The following is a 21,886-nucleotide window of genomic DNA, read 5'->3' on the forward strand; positions in this document are numbered from 1 at the left end:
ATGGTGATGTTCCATTTCTGTCTATTTCATCATCCACCCCTTCTGAGGTCCCAGAGTTCTTGTCGGATTACCGGGATGTATTTGATGAGCCCAAGTCCAGTGCCCTACCTCCGCATAGGGATTGTGATTGTGCTATCGATTTGATTCCTGGTAGTAAGTTTCCTAAAGGTCGACTGTTTAATTTGTCTGTGCCTGAGCACGCCGCTATGCGGAGTTAATAAAAGGAATCCTTGGAGAAGGGTCATATTCGCCCGTCGTCGTCGCCATTGGGAGCAGGGTTCTTTTTTGTGGCCAAGAAGGATGGTTCACTGAGACCTTGTATTGATTACCGCCTTCTAAATAAAATCACGGTCAAATTTCAGTACCCCTTGCCGCTGCTGTCTGATTTGTTTGCTCGGATTAAGGGGGCTAGTTGGTTCACCAAGATAGATCTTCGTGGTGCGTATAATCTTGTGCGTATTAAACAGGGCGATGAATGGAAAACAGCATTTAATACGCCCGAGGGCCATTTTGAGTACCTGGTTATGCCATTCGGGCTTTCTAATGCTCCATCAGTGTTTCAGTCCTTTATGCATGACATCATCCGAGAGTACCTGGATAAATTCCTGATTGTATACTTGGATGATATTTTGGTCTTCTCGGATGATTGGGAGTCTCATGTGAAGCAGGTCAGAATGGTGTTCCAGGTCCTGCGTGCGAATTCTTTGTTTGTGAAGGGGTCAAAGTGTATCTTTGGTGTTCAGAAGGTTTCATTTTTGGGTTTCATTTTTTCCCCTTCTACTATCGAGATGGACCCTGTTAAAGTTCAGGCCATTTATGATTGGACTCAGCCGACATCTCTGAAGAGTCTGCAAAAGTTCCTGGGCTTTGCTAATTTTTATCGTCGCTTCATCAATAATTTTTCTAGTATTGCTAAACCGTTGACTGATTTAACCAAGAAGGGTGCTGATGTGGTCAATTGGTCTTCTGCTGCTGTGGAAGCTTTTCAAGAGTTGAAGCGTCGTTTTTCTTCTGCCCCTGTGTTGTGCCAACCAGATGTTTCGCTCCCGTTCCAAGTCGAGGTTGATGCTTCTGAGATTGGAGCAGGGGCTGTATTGTCGCAAAGAAGTTCTGATGGCTCGGTGATGAAACCATGCGCCTTCTTTTCCATGAAGTTTTTGCCTGCTGAGCGTAATTATGATGTTGGCAATCGAGAGTTGCTGGCCATGAAGTGGGCATTCGAGGAGTGGCGTCATTGGCTTGAGGGAGCTAAGCATCGCGTGGTGGTCTTGACTGATCACAAGAACTTGACTTATCTCGAGTCTGCCAAACGGTTGAATCCTAGACAGGCTCGTTGGTCGCTGTTTTTCTCCCATTTAGACTTTGTGGTTTCGTACCTTCCGGGCTCTAAAAATGTGAAGGCGGATGCCCTGTCTAGGAGTTTTGTGCCCGACTCTCCGGGTTTGTCTGAGCCGGCGGGTATTCTCAAAGAGGGGGTAATTTTGTCTGCCATCTCCCCTGATTTGCGGCGGGTGCTGCAAAAATTTCAGGCTAATAGACCTGACCGTTGCCCAGCGGAGAAACTGTTTGTCCCTGATAAATGGACGAGTAGAGTTATCTCTGAGGTTCATTGTTCGGTGTTGGCTGGTCATCCTGGAATCTTTGGTACCAGAGATTTGGTGGCTAGATCCTTTTGGTGTCTGTCTCTGTCACGGTATGTGCGTTCGTTTGTGCAGTCATGTGGGATTTGTGCTCGGGCTAAGCCCTGCTGTTCTCGTGCCAGTGGGTTGCTTTTGCCCTTGCCAGTCCCGAAGAGGCCATGGACACATATCTCTATGGATTTTATTTCAGATCTCTACGTCTCTCAAAAAATGTCGGTCATTTGGGTTGTTTGTGATCGCTTCTCTAAGATGGTCCATTTGGTACCCTTGTCTAAATTGCCTTCCTCCTCTGATTTGGTGCCATTGTTCTTCCAGCATGTGGTTCGTTTACATGGCATTCCGGAGATTATCGTTTCTGACAGAGGTTCCCAGTTTGTTTCGAGGTTTTGGCGAGCCTTTTGTGCTAGGATGGGCATTGATTTGTCTTTTTCCTCGGCTTTCCATCCTCAGACAAATGGCCAGACTGAACGAACCAATCAGACCTTGGAAACATATCTGAGATGTTTTGTTTCTGCCGATCAGGATGATTGGGTGTCCTTTTTGCCTTTGGCTGAGTTCGCCCTTAATGATCGGGCCAGCTCGGCTACTTTGGTTTCAACGTTTTTCTGCAATTCTGGTTTCCATCCTCGTTTCTCTTCAGGGCAGGTTGAGTCTTCTGACTGTCCTGGTGTGGATACTGTGGTGGATAGGTTGCAGCAGATTTGGACTCATGTGGTGGACAATTTGACATTGTCTCAGGAGAAGGCTCAACGTTTCGCTAACCGCAGGCGCTGTGTGGGTCCCCGACTTCGTGTTGGGGATTTGGTTTGGTTGTCATCTCGTTATATTCCTATGAAAGTTTCCTCTCCTAAGTTTAAGCCTCGTTTCATTGGTCCGTATAGGATTTCTGAGGTTCTTAATCCTGTGTCTTTTCGTTTGACCCTTCCAGCTTTTTTTTCCATCCATAACGTATTCCATAGGTCATTGTTGCGGAGATACGTGGCACCTGTGGTTCCATCCGTTGATCCTCCTGCCCCGGTTTTGGTTGAGGGGGAGTTGGAGTATATAGTGGAGAAGATTTTGGATTCTCGTATTTCGAGACGGAAACTCCAGTACCTGGTTAAGTGGAAGGGTTATGGTCAGGAAGATAATTCCTGGGTCTTTGCCTCTGATGTTCTTGCTGCCGATCTGGTTCGTGCCTTTCATTTGGGTCATCCTGGTCGGCCTGGGGGCTCTGGTGAGGGTTCGGTGACCCCTCCTCAAGGGGGGGTACTGTTGTGAATTCTGTGGTCAAGCTCCCTCCTGTGGTCATGAGTGGTACTTCGGCTGGTTCTGTCTATGAGCTTCCTCTGGTGGATGTGAGTGGGGCTGCGGCTTCTGAGTTTCCTTCCTCAGGTGACGAGGTTAAGTCGTTAGGTGCTGCTCTATTTAATTCCACCTAGTTCTTTGTTCCTGGCCTCCAGTCAATGTTCCAGTATTGGTCTTGCTCTCTCCTGGATCGTTCTTGTGGCCTGTCTGCCCTGCATAAGCTAAGTTTTGCTTGTGTTACTTTTGTTTGCTATATTTTCTGTCCAGCTTGCTATATTGGTTTTTCTTGCTTGCTGGAAGCTCTGAGACGCAGAGGGAGCACCTCCGTACCGTTAGTCGGTGCAGAGGGTCTTTTTGCCCCCTCTGCGTGGTTGTTTGTAGGTTTTTGTGCTGACCGCAAAGCTATCTTTCCTATCCTCGGTCTATTCAGTAAGTCGGGCTTCACTTTGCTAAAATCTATTTCATCTCTGTGTTTGTATTTTCATCTTAACTCACAGTCATTATATGTGGGGGGCTGCCTTTTCCCTTGGGAAATTTCTCTGAGGCAAGGTAGGCTTATTTTTCTATCTTCAGGGGTAGCTAGTTTCTCAGGCTGTGCCGAGTTGCATAGGGAGCGTTAGGCGCAATCCACGGCTACCTCTAGTGTGGTATGATAGGATTAGGGATTGCGGTCAGCAGAGTTCCCACGTCTCAGAGCTCGTCCTATGTTAGTAACTATCAGGTCACTTTGTGTGCTCTTAACCACTAGGTACATTGTGGTTCTCAATCACCTGTTCATAACAGGAACCCAAAAGCAGAATTCACAACAGGTTTGTGTACAATGTTGGGGATGGAAGCCGTACTGTGAAGGATCTAGGAGAGAGTGAGTGGAGAGGTAACAAGTAAGGCTAGAGTAGCCCAGGTACTCCAAGAGTTTAGAGATGAAGGGGAGGTTGGAGACTGGTCGGTAGTAATTGGTGCTGGATGGGTCAAGAAAGGGTTTTTAATAATGGAGCAATGATAGAGTGTTTGAAGGAAGAGGTGAAAATGCCAGAGAGAGAGAGAGACTGAAGACTGTAGTTAGGTGGGTAGTGACGACAGGAGAGAGACTGGAGGACATGTGAGGAAAGGGTCAGTAGTGAATGTAGTCGGACGAGAAGAAGAGAGGAGCCTGAAGAATTCTTTTTCCTTGATGGGATCAAATGTGGAGTCTGAGCCAGGGGAGATGCAGGGAGGGATTGGAGTCACTGCACTTGGTGGCTGGGAGTGGATTTCCTGATGGATATTCTATATTTTCCCTATAAATTGGGAGACACAAATGTCTGTGGTAAGGGCCGCTGCTTTCGGACTGAAAAGGGAATGTAAGGTGTCAAAATATATTTTTAAGTTGTTCGATAGTGAGGAGATCAGGGTGGTGAAATAGGTCTGTTTGGTGAGGTGAAAGGCAGAGTTATAAGTTCTTAACATAAATTTGTAGTGAATGAAGTTTTCTGGTGTGCGAGTTTTCCTCCTTAGGCGTTCAGCACTCCTAGAGCATTGCTGGAGAAATCGAGTTAGCGATGTGAGCCAGGGCTGCTTTACCCTGTGTTTGGAAGTTCTGAGGGTGAGGGGAGCTACTTGGTCAAGGGTGCTTCTAAGAGTGTCATTGTAGTGGTGCACAGCCAGATCAGAACAGGAAAAAGAGGAAACTGGGGACAGTGATGAGTATAGGGAGTCTGTAAGTGAATGAGTGTTAACGGCTTGTAAATTTCTGCAAGTGCAAGGAATGGAAGAGCCTGTATCCTGTGCTAATGTATTGGTACTGTGTCCCATGCTCTTTGGGTGGAATTTGTAAGCTGCTAATGTAGAGGTACTCTGTCCCATGCTCTGTGGGTCACATATGTAAGGTGCTTCTGAGGGTGTAGTCTTCCAATGCTTTGTAGGTCAAATTTTTAAGTGGTCTGGAAGTAGCAAGCCTCAGTCTGGTGAGGACACTGTTAAAAACAAAGACCCCTGACGCGTGTTTCGCCTCTTCCGGTGTTTTGCTTTCCCCTTGAGAAATCAAAACACCGGAAGAGGCGAAACGCGTGTTGGGGGTCTTTGTTTCGGGATCCAACCCGGTGTCCGCTGTCCTGCATTGTTAAGCGCTACTTCCTACACTTAATTTTAAGCTGTGGGGTACTTTTACCCACTAGCCAATACAAAATTCTATTGCTTGCAGCTCTTTGCATCTATGCACCTTGTTCTCATGGGCAGCTCACACCGGGGGATGTCTACTTCTTAACCATCCTCATGCACACTATTGAGTATTGATTTTTGTCCTTTGTATGAACTTTATCTTCTGGTATTGCTAAGATAATAAAATATTACTATTTTTAAATAACCTAGACGCTCTTTTTGTCCTCCTTCTTTGGCATTTGATATGGAGTTGGTTTTCATTTCTGGTCTTGGGTGCTTTTGCACTATTTAGTGCTTAAATTTCCCTTCTTTGATCAAATATGTTTCCTGGTTTTGTTATCAGAATGTAAAGGCAGTGGGATAGATTACTGATTTTGTATTAGGGGTCTCTTCAACGAGCTGATGTAGAAGTAATTTACAATTATGCAAATAGTCCATACGTTTTATGTATCCATAAATGTTTACACCTATTTTCAGCATAAGGTGCAATTTTCTTTTAGCAAGGCAGCATGGCAGGTTTGTGCACTGCTCCTCCTCCATTCTTGTGTCCTACAAACAACATTCCAAGCCCTTCTGAGCTGCTCTAGGTTAGGAGGCAAGGAGAGGCTGTCCCACTGTGGATATTAATGCTGCCCCTTGGATGAAAACAGTAGTGTGGACTGTGGGAGCTCTGCCCAATATAACACTGACGCTGGCCCAGTTCGATGTTGCCTTTAATCCAAGCAGTATGATCTGTGTGAAGTGTAATAGACATTCTATGTAACGTAAAACACATAATTAGTACATTCATACACATCCTATTGTAAAAGTGGACACACACTGTCCCACCAGCCAGTAACAGACGTTTATTGGATGTATTAGTATAGTAGGAACTACAGGGTGGAGCGCGGTAATTTGCTGATTTGGGAATGAAATAAAAAAATTATGATCATTAGAAAAATTTATTTTATATTTTAATTATACTGAACAGTAATGGAATTTTTAAATTACATGGTTTTAAATAGTGTATCTGGCAAATGTCGACCTTCGCTATCCACACACTGCTGCATACGTTTTCTGAAGTTTTCATGAACTCTAACAAGCATGTCCACTGGTATTCTGCCAATTTCAGCTTCAATATTGTTCCTTAGGTCTTCCAAGGTGTTGGGACGGTTGATATACACCTTAGACTTCAGGTAACCCCAAAGGAAAAAATCGCATGGGGCTAAATCTGGTGAGCGTGCTGGCCAGTTCACATCTCCCCTCAAAGAGATAAGCCGTCCAGGAAACATTTGCCTCAAACAATTCATGGTAACCCTCGCTGTGTGTGCAGTGGCACCATCCTGTTGGAACCATGTATCCTCTAGTTCCATTGCCTCAAGAGCCGGCTGAAAATAATCCTGTATCATAGACAAGTACCGTTCGGAGTTCACAGTTATGGCACGACCATTATCCTGAAAAAAGTAAGGACCAATGATGCCTACTCGTGATATGGCGCACCACACAGTGAAAATGAGGTGAAAATGTGCCTCATCAGAAAAAAACACAATTGCGTCACGGGGTATCGTTGCTAACATGTCTTCACAAGAGGTCCGCCGTGTCAAATAGTCCCATGCTGACAAATGTTGGACCACGCACATATTATACGGGTGAAAATTCAGTTCATCATGAAGAATCCGGTGGAGAGAACGTCTTGAAATGCCAAGAGCAAATGATTGCTTCCGAGCAGAGCGTTTCGGAGATTGCAGTACTGCTGCTCTAACTCTCTCGATGTTTTGTGGTGTTGTAATCCTTCTCTCAGGTCCCCTTCGTACACATGACACATTCCCTGCTGTTCTGAATGCATTCACCCAATTTACAATTGATTGCCGTCCAGGAACACGTCCGCGTGGAGGAACAGCGAATTGTAAACGAAAAGCACGCTGCACTGCAATGATCGAGTGGGCATTTGAAAAATACGCTTCAACACAAAATGACCTCTCCTTACGTGTCCACTGCATGATGGCAACTGAAAGGCAGAGGAATACAAATCTCCCATCAGCCACTGTAAGCCACACCCACTCTCCCCTCTCTTCGACCGACAGTGCCGCCACAGCATGCAGTGCAAAAAAGCAAATTACCGCGCTCCACCCTGTAGTAAGTAGTTAACAAGACGACTACGATTGACATATCACAATGTGAATGCCAGAAGTCACATGAAGCCTGAGGGTGAATAGCAGAACTATTTCAAAATGCACCTTGTCAGCTATGGCTGTATATTCCTTATGGCTAAAAAAAAAATCAGCAGCTGAAAAAAACATTTACTGTATCTGTCCTATAGACCACATGTGGTTTATTATGAAAGAGCCAGGGATGCTAGGAGTTTGTTATGGTGACATAAACACATGGTTAATGTCACATCAAGAGGTTATTTCTCTTTAAAACAGGTGATAAAAAAAGTATCACATCCACTTTTCGTATTCATGAGCAGGACTGTCATGAAAAAAAACAACCGCTTATATTAATTTTTTACCTAAATTGTGAAGTACAGTCATCATGAGACTACCAATTTAACGAAGGCCTATTCCTACCATTTTGTAATAAATAGGATGCAGGCCTACATTAATCTACACAGAAAGAAAAATGTTCTGACATATGTATATATATCTGATAGGCTTCATTCAGATGTCTGTGCTGTTCACAGACGAAAGACGTACCCAGTATAATCTACGGTGCTTTTCACATGTCCATGATGATGATTGATGATGAAATGTCAGTTTTTCTCCAGTATCAGTGATAATAAAAGGTCAATGCAAGTCTATGGATCCGTGAAAAATACGGATGTTATACGAATGCTATTTGTGCACCATCCGTGTGCTGTCTGTATTTAAGATAGCAAAGGATACGAGAAACTTTGCAATTTATTTGTCCATCCATGAATAAAACACTAACACACTGATTATAAAAAGTAACGCACAGAACACACTGATGACACAATGATCCAAAACACTGATGACACACTGATGGTAAAAAAGGACACACGGACCATACACTGATGACACATTGATGTGAAAAATGGACATACGGACCTAACACTGATGACACACTGATGGTAAAAACGGACACACGGACCATACACTGATGACACATTGATGTGAAAATTGGACACACGGACCATACACTGATGACACACTGATGGTGAAAACAGAAGCACGGACTATACACTGATGACACACTGATGGTAAAAAAGGACACACGGACCATACACTGATGACACATTGATGTGAAAAATGGACATACGGACCTAACACTGATGACACACTAATGGTAAAAAAGAACACACGGACCATACACTGATGACACATTGATGTGAAAAATGGACATACGGACCTAACACTGGTGACACACTGATGGTAAAAACGGACACACGGACCATACACTGATGACACATTGATGTGAAAATTGGACACACGGACCATACACTGATGACACACTGATGGTGAAAACAGAAGCACGGACCATACACTGATGACACACTGATGGTAAAAACAGATGCACGGACCGTACACTGATGACACACTGATGGTAAAAACAGATGCACGGACCGTACACTGATGACACACTGATGGTAAAAACAGATGCACGGACCATACACTGACACACTGATGGTAAAAACGGACACACGGACTATACACTGATGACACACTGATGGTAAAAACGGAAGCACAGACCATACACTGATGACATACTGATGGTAAAAACGGACACACGGACTATACACTGATGACACACTGATGGTAAAAACGGACACACGGACTATACACTGATGACACTCTGATGGTAAAAACGGAAGCAAGGACCATACACTGATGACACATTGATGGTAAAAATGGACACACCGACTATACACTGATGACACACTGATGGTAAAAACAGAAGCACGGACCATACACTGATGATACTCTGATGGTAAAAACAGACACACGGACCATACACTGATGACACACTGATGGTAAAAACGGACGTACTAACCATACACTGATGACACATTGATGGTAAAAACAGACACACGGACTATACACTGATGACGCATTGATGGTAAAAACAGAAGCACGGACCATACACTGATGACACTCTGATGGTAAAAACAGACACACGGACCATACACTGATGACACACTGATGGTAAAAACGGACGTACGAACCATTCACTGATGACACATTGATGGTAAAAACAGACACACGGACTATACACTGATGACGCATTGATGGTAAAAACGGACATATGGACCAACCTCTGATGACACACTGATGGGAAAAACGGACGTACGGACCATACACTGATGACACACTGATGGTAAAAACGGACGTGCGGACCATTCACTGATGATACTTTGATGGTAAAAGCGGGCACAAAGAATACACATTGATTCAAAACTCTGACACCTACACAGAACATTGCAAATTATAGTTAATTTAGTGACAAATGTACAATTGGTGGAGAAAGACTAAACTTGATGGACATAGGTCTTCTTTCAACCTACGTAGCTATGTAACTATGTGACCATTTTTTTATGTATGTGTTTAAGCACAGTAATAAAAACATGAATATGCACATTTCATTACTTTGTAGTGAAAAGATAAACCCACAAAGCGTTTACACAAGTAAGACCTGTAACAAGTTAAAGAAAATAAAAATGTGGCTGTTCTTTCATAGTGTCCGTACACTTCTGTTCTAAAAGGGATTATCACTAATGATACCATCTGTGGAGCAGCATACAGTTGTGCTCAAAAGTTTACATACCCCAGCAGAATTTTTGCTTTCTTGGCCTTTTTCCAGAGAATGTGAATGATAACACCAAAACTTTTTCTCCACTCATGGTCAGTGGTTGGGTAAAGTCATTTGTTGCCAAACTACTTGTGTTTTCTCTTTTTAAATCATAATGACAACCCAAAATATCCAAATCACCCTGATCAAAAGTTCACATACCCCATTTCTTAATACCGTGTATTGCCCCCTCTAACATCAATGACAGCTTGAAGTCTTTTGCAGTAGTTGTGGATGAGGTTCTTTGTTTTCTCAGATGGTAAAGCTGCCCACTGTTCTTGGCAAAAAGCCTCCAGTTCCAGTAAATTCCTGGGCTGTCTAGCATGAACTGCGCGTTTGAGATCTCCCCAGAGGGGCTCAATGACATTGAGGTCAGGAGACTGAGATGGCCACTCCAGAACCTTCACTTTGTTCTGCTGTAGCCAATAACAGGTCAACTTGGCCTTGTGTTTTGGATCGTTGTCATGTTGGAACGTCCAAGTACGTCCCATGTGCAGCTTCCGGGCTGATGATTGCAAATTTGCCTCCAGTATTTGCTGATAACGTGCTGCATTCATCTTTACTTCAACTTTGACCAAGTTTCCTGTGACTTTGTAGCTCACACTTTCCCAAAACATCAGTGATCCACCTCCGTGCTTTATAGTAGGAATGGTGCTCCTTTCATCATAGGCCTTGTTGACCTCTCTCCAAATGTAACATTTATGATTGTGGCCAAAAAATAAAATTTTGGTGCTATCACTCCAAATTACCTTATTCCAGATGTTTTGAGGCTTGTCTCTGTGCTGTTTTGCATATTGTAGGCAAGATACTTTGTGGCATTTGCGCAGTAATGGCTTTCTACTGGCGACATGACCATGCAGCCCATTTCTCTTCAAGCGCCTCCTTTTTGTGCATTTTGAAACAGCCACACCGCTAGTTTTCAGAGATTCCTGAATTTCAGCTGATGTTATTTGTGGGTTTTTCTTTGTATCCCAAACAATTTTCCTGGCATTTATGGATGACATTTTTGTTAGTCAACCTGACCGTGGTTTTGTTTTCACAGAGCCCCTGATTGTTAAACACAGTTTGAACGCTGCTGACTGGCATATTCCTTGGATATCTTTTTGTATCCCTTTCCTATTTTATACAGTTCAATTACCTATTCCCTAGATCCGTTGACAATTCTTCTACTTTCCCCATGACTCACAATTCAGAAACATCAGTGGCTGGATGAAAGATGCAAGAGTCTGTCTGGATCCCAGAAACTCACTCAGCTTTTATGCACACATATTGATTACAAGCAAACAGGTCACAGGTGAGGAAGTTACCTTTAGTAGTCAGTCAAACCCATTTGTGTCAACTTCTGTGCATGTTATCAGGCCAAAATCACCAGGGTGTGTAAACTTTTGATCAGGGTCATTTGGATGTTTTGGGTTGTCATAATGATTTAAAAAGAGAAAACAGTAGTTTGACAATAAATGGCTTCACCCAACCACTAACCATAAGTGGAGAAAAAGTTTTGGTGTTTCAGTCATATTCTCTGAAAACAGGCCAAGAAAGCAAACATTCTACCGGGGGATGTAAACTTTTGAGCACAACTGTATTACATATTCCAGACTTTGGTACTATACCTTTCCCTTTTCGAACTTTAGGCAGTTGTATAGCCAAATGGTCACAATGTCTCCCAAGAACTTAACAGTTACTTGATTTTATTGACTAATAATTGGTTGATTAATCTTTTTAAAAAATCATCATTAGTAATTTGCAAATACTGAAAAGTATAGTATAAACAAAGTATACCATAGCTTTTGGCAAATTTATACTTACAGGGATTGTCTCCATTCAGAAAACCATTATCCCAGCTACAGTTTCTTATAAATGAAAAAAAATGCTCCTTACTCATTGTCTCTGGGTCCGACGACAAGTGTCTGGGTGTCTGGTGCTAAACCCAGTTACGTCCTCAGCATCGCAGCTGATCAGTGCGTTAAGTGGCTCTACCAGTGTAGACAGAAAGCCCCCCTTACAGACACTGACCTGACAGATTGGCTGAACATCGCGAGCAGCGATAGAGGCTCAGCTCCGGACCCGGGGATGGTGAGTGGGGCCAGGTTGTTATTTTATCCATCCAAATCAGGGTTTCTCAACTCCAGTCCTCAAGATCCACCAACAGGTCAAGTATTGCATGGATGATAATTTCATCACCTGCTCAAGCAATAATTCCATCACCTATGCAATACTAAGGAAATTCTGAAAACAAGATCTGTTGGTGGTTCTTGAGGACCGGAGTTGAGAAACATAAATCTAAAGCTTTTCTGGAAGATGGTACCTACTTTAACCCCTAAGTGACCTTGGACGGGATAATACGTCCAAGGTCAGATCCCCTGCTTTGATGCAGGGCTCCGCTGTGAGCCCGCATCAAAGCCGGGACATGTCAGCTGTTTTGAACAGCTGACATGTGCCCGTAATAGGCGCGGGCAGAATCGCGATCTGCCTGCACCTATTAACTAGTTAAATGCCGCTGTCAAACGCAGACAGCGGCGTTTAACTACCGCTTCCGGCCGGGCGGCTGGAAATGACGGCATCGCCGACCCCCGTCACATGATCGGGGGTTGGCGATGAGTCTCCATTGTAACCATAGAGGTCCTTGAGACCTCTATGGTTACTGATGACCAGTGGCTGTGAGCGCCACCCTGTGGTCGGCGCTCACAGCACACCTGCATTTCTGCTACATAGCAGCGATCAGCAGATCGCTGCTATGTAGCAGAGGGGATCGAGTTGTGCCTGCTTCTAGCCTCCCATGGAGGCTATTGAAGCATGGCAAAAGTAAAAAAAAAAAGTTGAAAAAAATGTTAAAAAAATAAAAAAAATATAAAAGTTTAAATCACCCCCCTTTCGCCCCAATCAAAATAAATCAATAAAAAAAAAAAATCAAATCTACACATATTTGGTATCGCCGTGCTCAGAATCGCCCGATCTATCAATTAAAAAAAAGCATTTACCTGATCGCTAAACAGCGTAGCGGGAAAAAAATTCGAAACACCAGAATTACGTTTTTTTGGTCACCGCGACATTGCATTAAAATGCAATAACGGGTGATCAAAAGAACGTATCTGCACCAAAATGCTATTATTAAAAACGTCATCTCGGCACGCAAAAAAATAAGCCCTCAAGCGACCCCAGATCACGAAAAGTGGAGACGCTACGAGTATTGGAAAATGGCGCAATTTTTTTTTTTTTAGCAAAGTTTGGAATTTTTTTTCACCACTTAGATAAAAAATAACCTAGTCATGTTAGGTGTCTCCGAACTCGTACTGACCTGGAGAATCATAATGGCAGGTCAGTTTTAGCATTTAGTGAACCTAGCAAAAAAGCCAAACAAAAAACAAGTGTGGGACTGCACTTTTTTTGCAATTTCACCGCACTTGGAATTTTTTTCCCGTTTTCTAGTACACGACATGCTAAAACCAATGATGTCGTTCAAAAGTACAACTCGTCCCGCAAAAAATAAGCCCTCACATGGCCAAATTGACGGAAAAATAAAAATGTTATGGCTCTGGGAAGGAGGGGAGTGAAAAACGAACACGGAAAAACAAAAAATCCCATGGTCATGAAGGGGTTAAGCTTTCTAGGTTCTATTATTCTACAAATACAGTAGATAATAGACAATGTGCATAGGTAGCATTTCTTAAATGACAAGCATACCACAATTTGGCCAGATATTCTGACGCAGAGCAGTGTAAACCGAAACCCTACTAATTACCTATGCAAGTTTTGTGGCTTTTGTTCTGTTAATATTCTGCATCGTAATATTTTTCTTGTATGTTTGTTTATGAAATGACATATCTGCATATCCCGTGATTCTGACTTATCCTGAGCAGTCTAGTCGAATTGTATAACAACATTTCCATGTCATTTTAAGGACCAGACAGTCCACACAGAAGCAACCCAAGGCGTCCATTCCGTTGAGATCATTCCACAAACTCTAAATGGTGTGTACACAGAGCCATGAATGAACCATGCTCTAGTGCTGTTGTGTATGGAGGGAATTATCATTTGGAGATTAGTGTCTCTATGAAATGAGGATTTTAAAGTTACGATCTATTGGGGCTTCTAATAAAGTCAAGACCCTGTCATGGGCAGCCCAATCTCCAGACCTGAACCCCACTGTAATCTCTGGAATGTAATCAAGAGGAAGATGGATAGTCACAAGTAGTGTTGAGCGATACCGTCCGATACTTGAAAGTATCGGTATCGGATAGTATCGGCCGATACCCGAAAAGTATCGGATATCGCCGATACCGATATCCGATACCAATACAAGTCAATGGGACACCAAGTATCGGAAGGTATCCTGATGGATCCCAGGGTCTGAAGGAGAGGAAACTCTCCTTCAGGCCCTGGGATCCATAGTGAGGTGTAAAATAAAGAATTAAAATAAAAAATATTGTTATATTCACCTCTCCGGCGGCCCCTGGAACATCACCGCGAGGAACCGGCGTCCGGCAGGCTTCTTTGTTCAAAATGAGCGCCTTTAGGACCTGCGGAATGACGTCGCGGCTTCTGATTGGTCGCGTGCCGCCCATGTGACCGCCACGCGACCAATCAGAAGCCACGACGTCATTCCACAGGTCCTAAAGGCGCTCATTCTAGGAATTTATCTGAGGAATGACGTCGCGGCTTCTGATTGGTCGCGTGGCGGTCACATGGGCGGCACGCGACCAATCAGAAGCCGCGACGTCATTCCGCAGGTCCTAAAGGCGCTCATTTTGAACAAAGAAGCCTGCCGGACGCCGGTGACTCGCGGTGATGTTCCAGGGGCCGCCGGAGAGGTGAATATAACAATATTTTTTATTTTAATTCTTTATTTTACACCTCCGATACCGATACCCGATACCACAAAAATATCGGATCTCGGTATCGGAATTCCGATACCGCAAGTATCGGCCGATACCCGATACTTGCGGTATCGGAATGCTCAACACTAGTCACAAGCCATCAAACAAAGAAGAACTGCTTACATTTTTGTCCCAGAAGCCGTGTGAAAGACTGGAGGAAAGCATGCCAAGACGCATGAAAGCTGTGATTACAAATCATGGTTATTCCACAAAATATTGATTTCAGAACTCTTCCTGAGTTAAACATTAGTATTGCTGTTTCTCAATGATCATGAACTTGTTTTCTTTGCATTATTTGAGATCTGAAGGCACAGGGTTTTTTTTTTTGTAATTTTGACCATTTCTCCTTTTCAGAAAAAAAATACAAAATGTATTGCTTGGAACTTCGGAGACATGTTGTCAGAAGTTTATAGAATAAAAGAACAATTTACATTTTACTCGAAAATAGACCTATAAAGAGAAAAATCAGACAATCTGAACATTTCGCAGTGGTCTCTTAATTTTTGCCAGAGCTGTATATAAAAAAATAAAACAAATATATAAAATATTTAATTTAAAAAATAAGATCCATCTGCATTTAATAAATAGTTGGGGATTGTTAGGACATGAACTGTATTGGGTGGCACCATATGTGATGTTCCTAGATGTAATGTAACAGCTTGGCCGCAAAGTATCCCTGGTGATCAGTGTGAGAGTGCTGACAAGTAGGACGTTACCATAGCATAGTATCAACTAAGGCAAAGTGTCAGCAATGAGGGCTGCCTAATTTCTAGGGCATACTCCAATCCTCAGCACCATGGTTGCATCCAAGACATATAATCTGGATAATATAATGACAGATGACTGAGCATGGAGATGCCAGTGGAAAATGAATTATTGCAGCCTGTGTCACTTTAGTGCCAAAACCTCCAGCTCATGTGGTTACTCCCGCAATGCTGTATGTTATTCCTACGCATGCATGTCTAGGTTCAACCAGTGCATTGCAGGGTACACAAAAAGACCAGGAGACTAGAAATATGAAGCATTAATCTAGATTGTACAATCCCATCTGTGTCACCAAGGTCTTGCTCCAAGACTACAATTCACTGAAAAAAGAGCTAAGAAGAACACAGAAAATATGCCTTGCCTTCCCTGTGAGTGCATATGTTCCCTCTTGTGCAAAAAAATATATAAAGGATTACTTGAAATATGTCTGTAGTGATGACCTTTCCCTATAAACTGTAGTGATAGGAAACCACCGCCACAATCTGCAGAGAATGAATGGAGCGCACCCACCTTGTTCTGTACAGTCCACAGAAGATTCAGCCGCCTGTGTCTGCAGGACGATCTTACATTTACTGATTCGCTTTTTTTGCTGATGGGGAAGAGGTCGGCCCCTCAGCATCACATTTCACAGAGGGCTGAACCTACTTTTAAAGGAACCCTTCTGTAATCTTAGACATTTGCAAACAGTATCCATTGCTCCTGATGTAAGAAACTGAGAATTGCAAATGCCCTCCAAATATTAGGGATATTGATTCCAAGTAAACAAATTAGGTGATAAACTTCCATATATATCTTATGTCGTTAATTCCAGAGTCATCGACGTAACAAAACGTTAAAGATTTCCCAATCTTTAGAGGATTCATTCATTTCCAAACAAACTGTTTTTGTAACAAATTACATTTTCCATGCAAATGAACCCAAGAAAGATAGATATTAGTTTGTTGTGTCTTCACAAATACGCTATGTGGATAAAAGCACTGAGACATACCTCTCGGTCATCGAATCCAGGTTTGTCATTTAGTTCTACTGCCACAGGTCTAAGGTATAAAATTCAGCTCCTCGCCATACATTTGTGAAAGAATGGCTCATTCTAAAGAGCTCACTGAATTTGAGTGTGGTACTGAAATAAGGAGCCACCATTGTGACAAGTCAATTCATGAAATGTCTGCTGTCCTAAATGTTTTTCCATCAAAAATTCTCACAGAAACACTCCAAAATCTTGTACAAAGCCTTCCCAAATAAATGGAAGCTGTTTTAATAGTGAAAAGGGGATAAACGTTCCTGCAGGAGTAATGTGTAGGGCTCTCAATACTTTTGTAGGATTGAATGAAAAATCTGAATTCAATTGGTGTGTCCCAATACTTGTATCCATATAGTAGAGTTATAAAATCACAACAAACAAACAAATCTATCCAGGGGCGGATTATAATAGGGTCAATCTGGGCAGTAGCCCATGGCCCAGTGGTGTGGGGGGCCCTGGGCCACTGCTCAGATTGCCCGCCGCCATCAGGGCATTACTGCCCTGACTGGCATAGTATGGGCCCGGTGGGCAGAGGGGGTCTCATCTGCTCACCGGGCCCCTACCGGTATTGCGGCAGTTAAACGCTATTGATGTGCGGGCGCGCGCCTGCACGTCAATAGTTAACAGCCGCCAGCCAATCAGAGCCTGGCAGCTGACATCAGCCGCAGCGCGCACATCCCCGGCGTCTGATGTCATTGTCAGTCGCCGGCGAGTGCGTGCTTCAGCTGCGAGGAGAGAGCTTCGCCGAAGGAGCGCAGACAGGTGAGAACTTTTTTTTATTGCGAACGGCAATCCGGGAGCCCAAGCCAGTATGCTGGACACTGGGGGCAGAGATGCTGGACACACTGGGGGCAATATGTTGGAGACATTGGGGGCAGAGATGCTGGACACTGGGGGCAGAGATGCTGGACACTGGGGGCAATATGCTGGACACTGGGGGCAGAGATGCTGGACACTGAAGGCAGAGATGCTGGACACATTGGGTCAGAGATGCTGGACATTGGGGGCAGAGATGCTGATCACACTGGGGGCAATATGCTGGAGACATTGGGGGCAGAGATGCTGGACACTGGGGGCAGAGATGCTGGACACTGGGGGCTATATGCTGGACATTGGAGGCAGAGATGCTGGACACTGGAGGCAGAGATGCTGGACACATTGGGGGCAGAGATGCTGGACACATTGGGGGCAGAGTTGGTGGACACTGGGAGCAGATATGCTGGACATTGGGGGCAGAAATGCTGGACTTTGGGGGCAGAGATGCTGGACACTGGGGGCAATGATGCTGGACACTGGGGGCAGGACTGGAGACAGATGGGGCAGGATTGGAGACATGGGCAGACTGTAGATACGGGGCATGATTGGAGACACGGGGCAGAATGAAAGACATGGGGCAGGATTGGAGACAGATCGTGCAGGATCATGGGGCAGGATGGATACAATGGAGACTGATGGGGCAGGATTGGGAGATCATATGGGGCAGGATGGGGAGATCATATGGGGCAGGATGGATACTCATGAGGGCAGGATGGGAGAACATACGGCTGAAGCCAGGAATGAGATACACGGGGCCAGGATGGGGGATATTATTATTACCATAGTGGCTAATTAAGGGATCTTATTACTGCAGTGATGTATTTATTTTATTTTTTGAGGACACTGTTTTAAATGGGGGGGGCGGTCCTGTTACTGTGTAGAGTGACACTATGTTGCCTCTTTTTCTTCATGTGGTGTAATGTAGAAGTTGGGAAAAATTAAGTAATGTGTTCTGCAAGTGGAGCTCGAGATAACTGTGTTATTTCCTGCAGAGACGAGTCCTGGCTGGATGAAGTGATGGTGGTCTGTGCTGGATGAAAGATGAAGGACTTCACCTAGAGACATCACTGGTGAGTCAGTGTTACCTATACACGGACACTATACACTGTATACTCTATACAGAGGTCCTGTGTATAATGTCACCGGTGATCACTGTATTACCTCTACACAGACACTGCATGCTAAGTACAGATCTCCTGTGAATACTGGCACTTCTGGGGATAGTATTGTGTGCTTTTTTTTTGTTTTTTTTTCTTCCTAACTGAGGCGTAAATTGACTAGATCAATGGATGTTTGACAGGTTATAGTTTCATACAGCAACTATTTTTCTGAAATAATCTGATTCAGGTATAGCATGACCCTGCCGCATGACCCCGTCACATGACCAGGGGGCCCACAGTGTCTGAACAGCCCGGAGCCCTGCCTACCCTTAATCCACCCCTGAATCTATCTATCTATCTATCTATCTATCTATCTATCTATCTATCTATCTATCTATCTATCTATCTATCTATCTATCTATGTATCTATCTATCTATCTATCTCATATCTATCTATCTCATCTGTTTATCTATCTATTATCTATTTATCTATCTATCTATCTTGGTAAGATACATTTCTTTATACTTGATATCTTTCATCATCATCATCATCATTATTATTATATTATCAATATAATAATTTTATTTCTATAGCGCCAACATATTCCGCAGCGCCTTACATTACATTTAATTATTAGCAGGGCTTCCTTGGGCTATCAGGTCACAAGATGTCAATATCACATCACTGGTGGTCTGACACTCGACACCCCCACTTGCACAGCTCCATTCAATGTATAGTGGATGCTACCAGGTATTGCAGAATAGCTAATATTCTTTTGAACAGTAACTGATTCATAGCTCCTAACTGTTCCCTATTAAAGGGCGTGATCTGCGCTATTACCCTTGTCATCGGTGGGGGCGGCCATCTTCCTGGGGCCGCACGTGCGCAGATGGAGTGCTCTGCTGCACGGGGCTTCAGGAAAATGGCCGCGGGATGCCACGCGTGCACAGATAGAGATCACGGCGGCCATTTTCCCAAAGCTGAGTTTGCATCTCGGCTTCAGGAAAATGGCCGCCGCGATCTCCATCTGCGCACGCGCGGCATCCCACGGCCATTTTCCTGAAGCCCCGTGCAGCAGAGCACTCCATCTGCGCATGCGCGGCCCCAGGAAGATGGCCGCCCCCACCGCTGACAAGGGTAATAGTGCAGATCGCGCGCTTTTTCTTCACCTGCGCGCAGTGGGTTCGGCACTTGGACATGCGCACACCACTACGCCGCCAACGGAAAACTTGGGAAGAAACAGCGATGTCACCACGCCCACCTGACCTGACCAGCCTGATTGACAGGCGAAAACGGCGATTTTGGTAATGTATTTTGCAGCATAGGTGGGGAATCAGGGTACACTACATACGCTATTGTAACGCACAGTGCAGGCCCTATTTAACAGTTTTTATATCTCAATCTGAAAAAACGGGGTGACAGGTTCCCTTTAAGGGGAGCTGTCCTGGGTGGCCATGGCTATGTCCTACCTTTCACTCACATTGTCTGCATTGACTCCTGCAGTTAAAGCTTCACTGGACTTCACTGCTGGTGTTAAGTTCTTCTCTGTTTTTCATCCTGTCTGGGCTCTGGGGGGCGAGGCCGGCATCTCTCTGCTCTGTCTATACTTAGTCATTTAAATAAATAGCTCTTTTCTTAAATTCTGGTCTCCCTGGGAATCGAACCCACAACTTGAATCACTGAAGACAGCAGCAAAATCTGTGAACCCCAGACTACTTTGCAGAGAATAGGAGAATTTTCTGTACTTTCCAGTACAATGCATTCTGCTGCACTACAGGCTCAATGTACTGGTATATAGGGATACATTTCTATGTACCAGTGCATTTCTATATCCTTGTAATCTAGAGGTCAGAGCTTTTTTTTCTCCCAATAAAATAACCACAAAACAATGAAAAACAATTACAATACTGACATTTTTAATGCACTTTTTTTTAAATAAACATCATAAGTCAGCAAATAATAAAGACATACTTGGTATCCTTGTAATTATAACAACTTTAACAATATAGTGAACAAATTATTAAGGAGGGTTAGTAAATGGTGTAAAAATTGAGGAATTGATTTTTTTTTCCATTAAACAAAATTGTACCCATGACAGGTCTGAGTCATCCCATGAGCCCTAACTCGTTTGAAAACCAAAACAACAAAAGATGTGCCAGGACAGGAAAAAAGATGACCATCCACCATAACAAACAGAGATATGAATGGTGGGTGAACCATGAAATGGTGGGATATCCCCACTGTAAGACTCATGCTGGTGTGGTAGATGGAGGCAGGTATATCTCGCCCAGGTGTTTGTCCTATGTGAATTAGGCCACTCAGTATCTTCAGGGTGCTAATGGGTTAATGATTGCAGGAATAAAAGATGACCAGCTGGGTGTTTCCAGTGTCTGCCTGGGGCACACAGATTGCCTGCCTGTGTGAGACAAACGTGAGTGAAGAGCTCTGCTCAAGATCTGTATGATGTTAGCTGGGTGGGAGAAGCCCCCCCAGTTGTTGAGATAGCAACGTATTTGTTTAGTTAGTGCCGGACAGGCTAGGATTTATTTTTATGTTTTGTTTTTTGTGTTGCTTTCACGTTAATAAATCTGACCTGAGGTCAGGCTGCTCAGAAACCTGCTGTACGCCTCAGATTCAATGCACAAACCACGTGTCCTTTGACCCCAGCAAAGGCGATCCCAGAGTGTTTTGTCACATTGTGGTGGAGAACGCGGGCATACCGTGGCACAGGCGACAGCATGGAAGACGTGGTGAAAGCCTTAGTACAGTCCACTGCCGTACAGCAGCAGGCCACTGCCGCACAGCACGAAGCTAATCGCTTGATGGCCGCACAGCTGAAGGAGTTACTGGACATGACGGTTGCAGACCGCCAACTTCTCCAACAGGTGGCGCAGCGCCTGGTGAGCATGCCTGACGCTGACCCGGAAGCAGAGTCCAGAAGGATCCATGTGAGTCGATACTGGCAAAAGCTGACTGCAGAAGATGACGTCGAGGCATACCTGACAACGTTTGAGCGGACGGCATTGAGAGAGAAGTGGCCGAAGGCACGATGGGCCGATTTGATTGCCCCGTTTCTCTCCGGCGAGGCCCAAAAAGCTTACCATGATTTGGACCCAGAGGTCGCTCAGGACTTTGAGAAGCTGAAAGCTGAGATCCTGGCCCGGCTGGGTGTGACGACGGCTGTCCGTGCACAGAGGGTACATCAGTGGACATACCAGCAAGATAAACCAGCGCGGTCTCAGATGTTCGACCTGATCTACTTGACAAAGAAATGGCTGCAACCCGAGGTACTGACAATACCCGAAATAATCCAGCGGGTTGTCCTGGACAAGTACCTGAGAGTACTACCCCCAGCGCTGAAAAGGTGGGTAAGCCAAGGAAATCCCACGACAGCGGATCAACTTGTGGAGTTGGTCGAGCGTTATTCCGTGGCAGAAGGACTTCCCGACGACACCGCCAAA

At 44.3% G+C, this 21,886-nt stretch overlaps 1 protein-coding gene across 1 annotated transcript in view; it reads right to left on the reverse strand.

The window, feature by feature from the left end:
* The window catches only part of SLC38A4 (solute carrier family 38 member 4), a 186,675-nt gene extending 170,617 nt beyond the window's left edge, over positions 1-16,058 (reverse strand). The window contains exon 1 of the mRNA XM_069764486.1: positions 15,998-16,058. The gene's annotated coding sequence lies outside the window, so the exon portion shown is untranslated. The remainder of the gene's footprint in view (positions 1-15,997) is intronic.
* Between the last annotated feature and the right edge of the window lie 5,828 nt (positions 16,059-21,886).

The sequence above is a fragment of the Ranitomeya imitator genome, chromosome 4, assembly GCF_032444005.1.
Source record: "Ranitomeya imitator isolate aRanImi1 chromosome 4, aRanImi1.pri, whole genome shotgun sequence".
Classification (NCBI taxonomy): domain Eukaryota; kingdom Metazoa; phylum Chordata; class Amphibia; order Anura; family Dendrobatidae; genus Ranitomeya; species Ranitomeya imitator.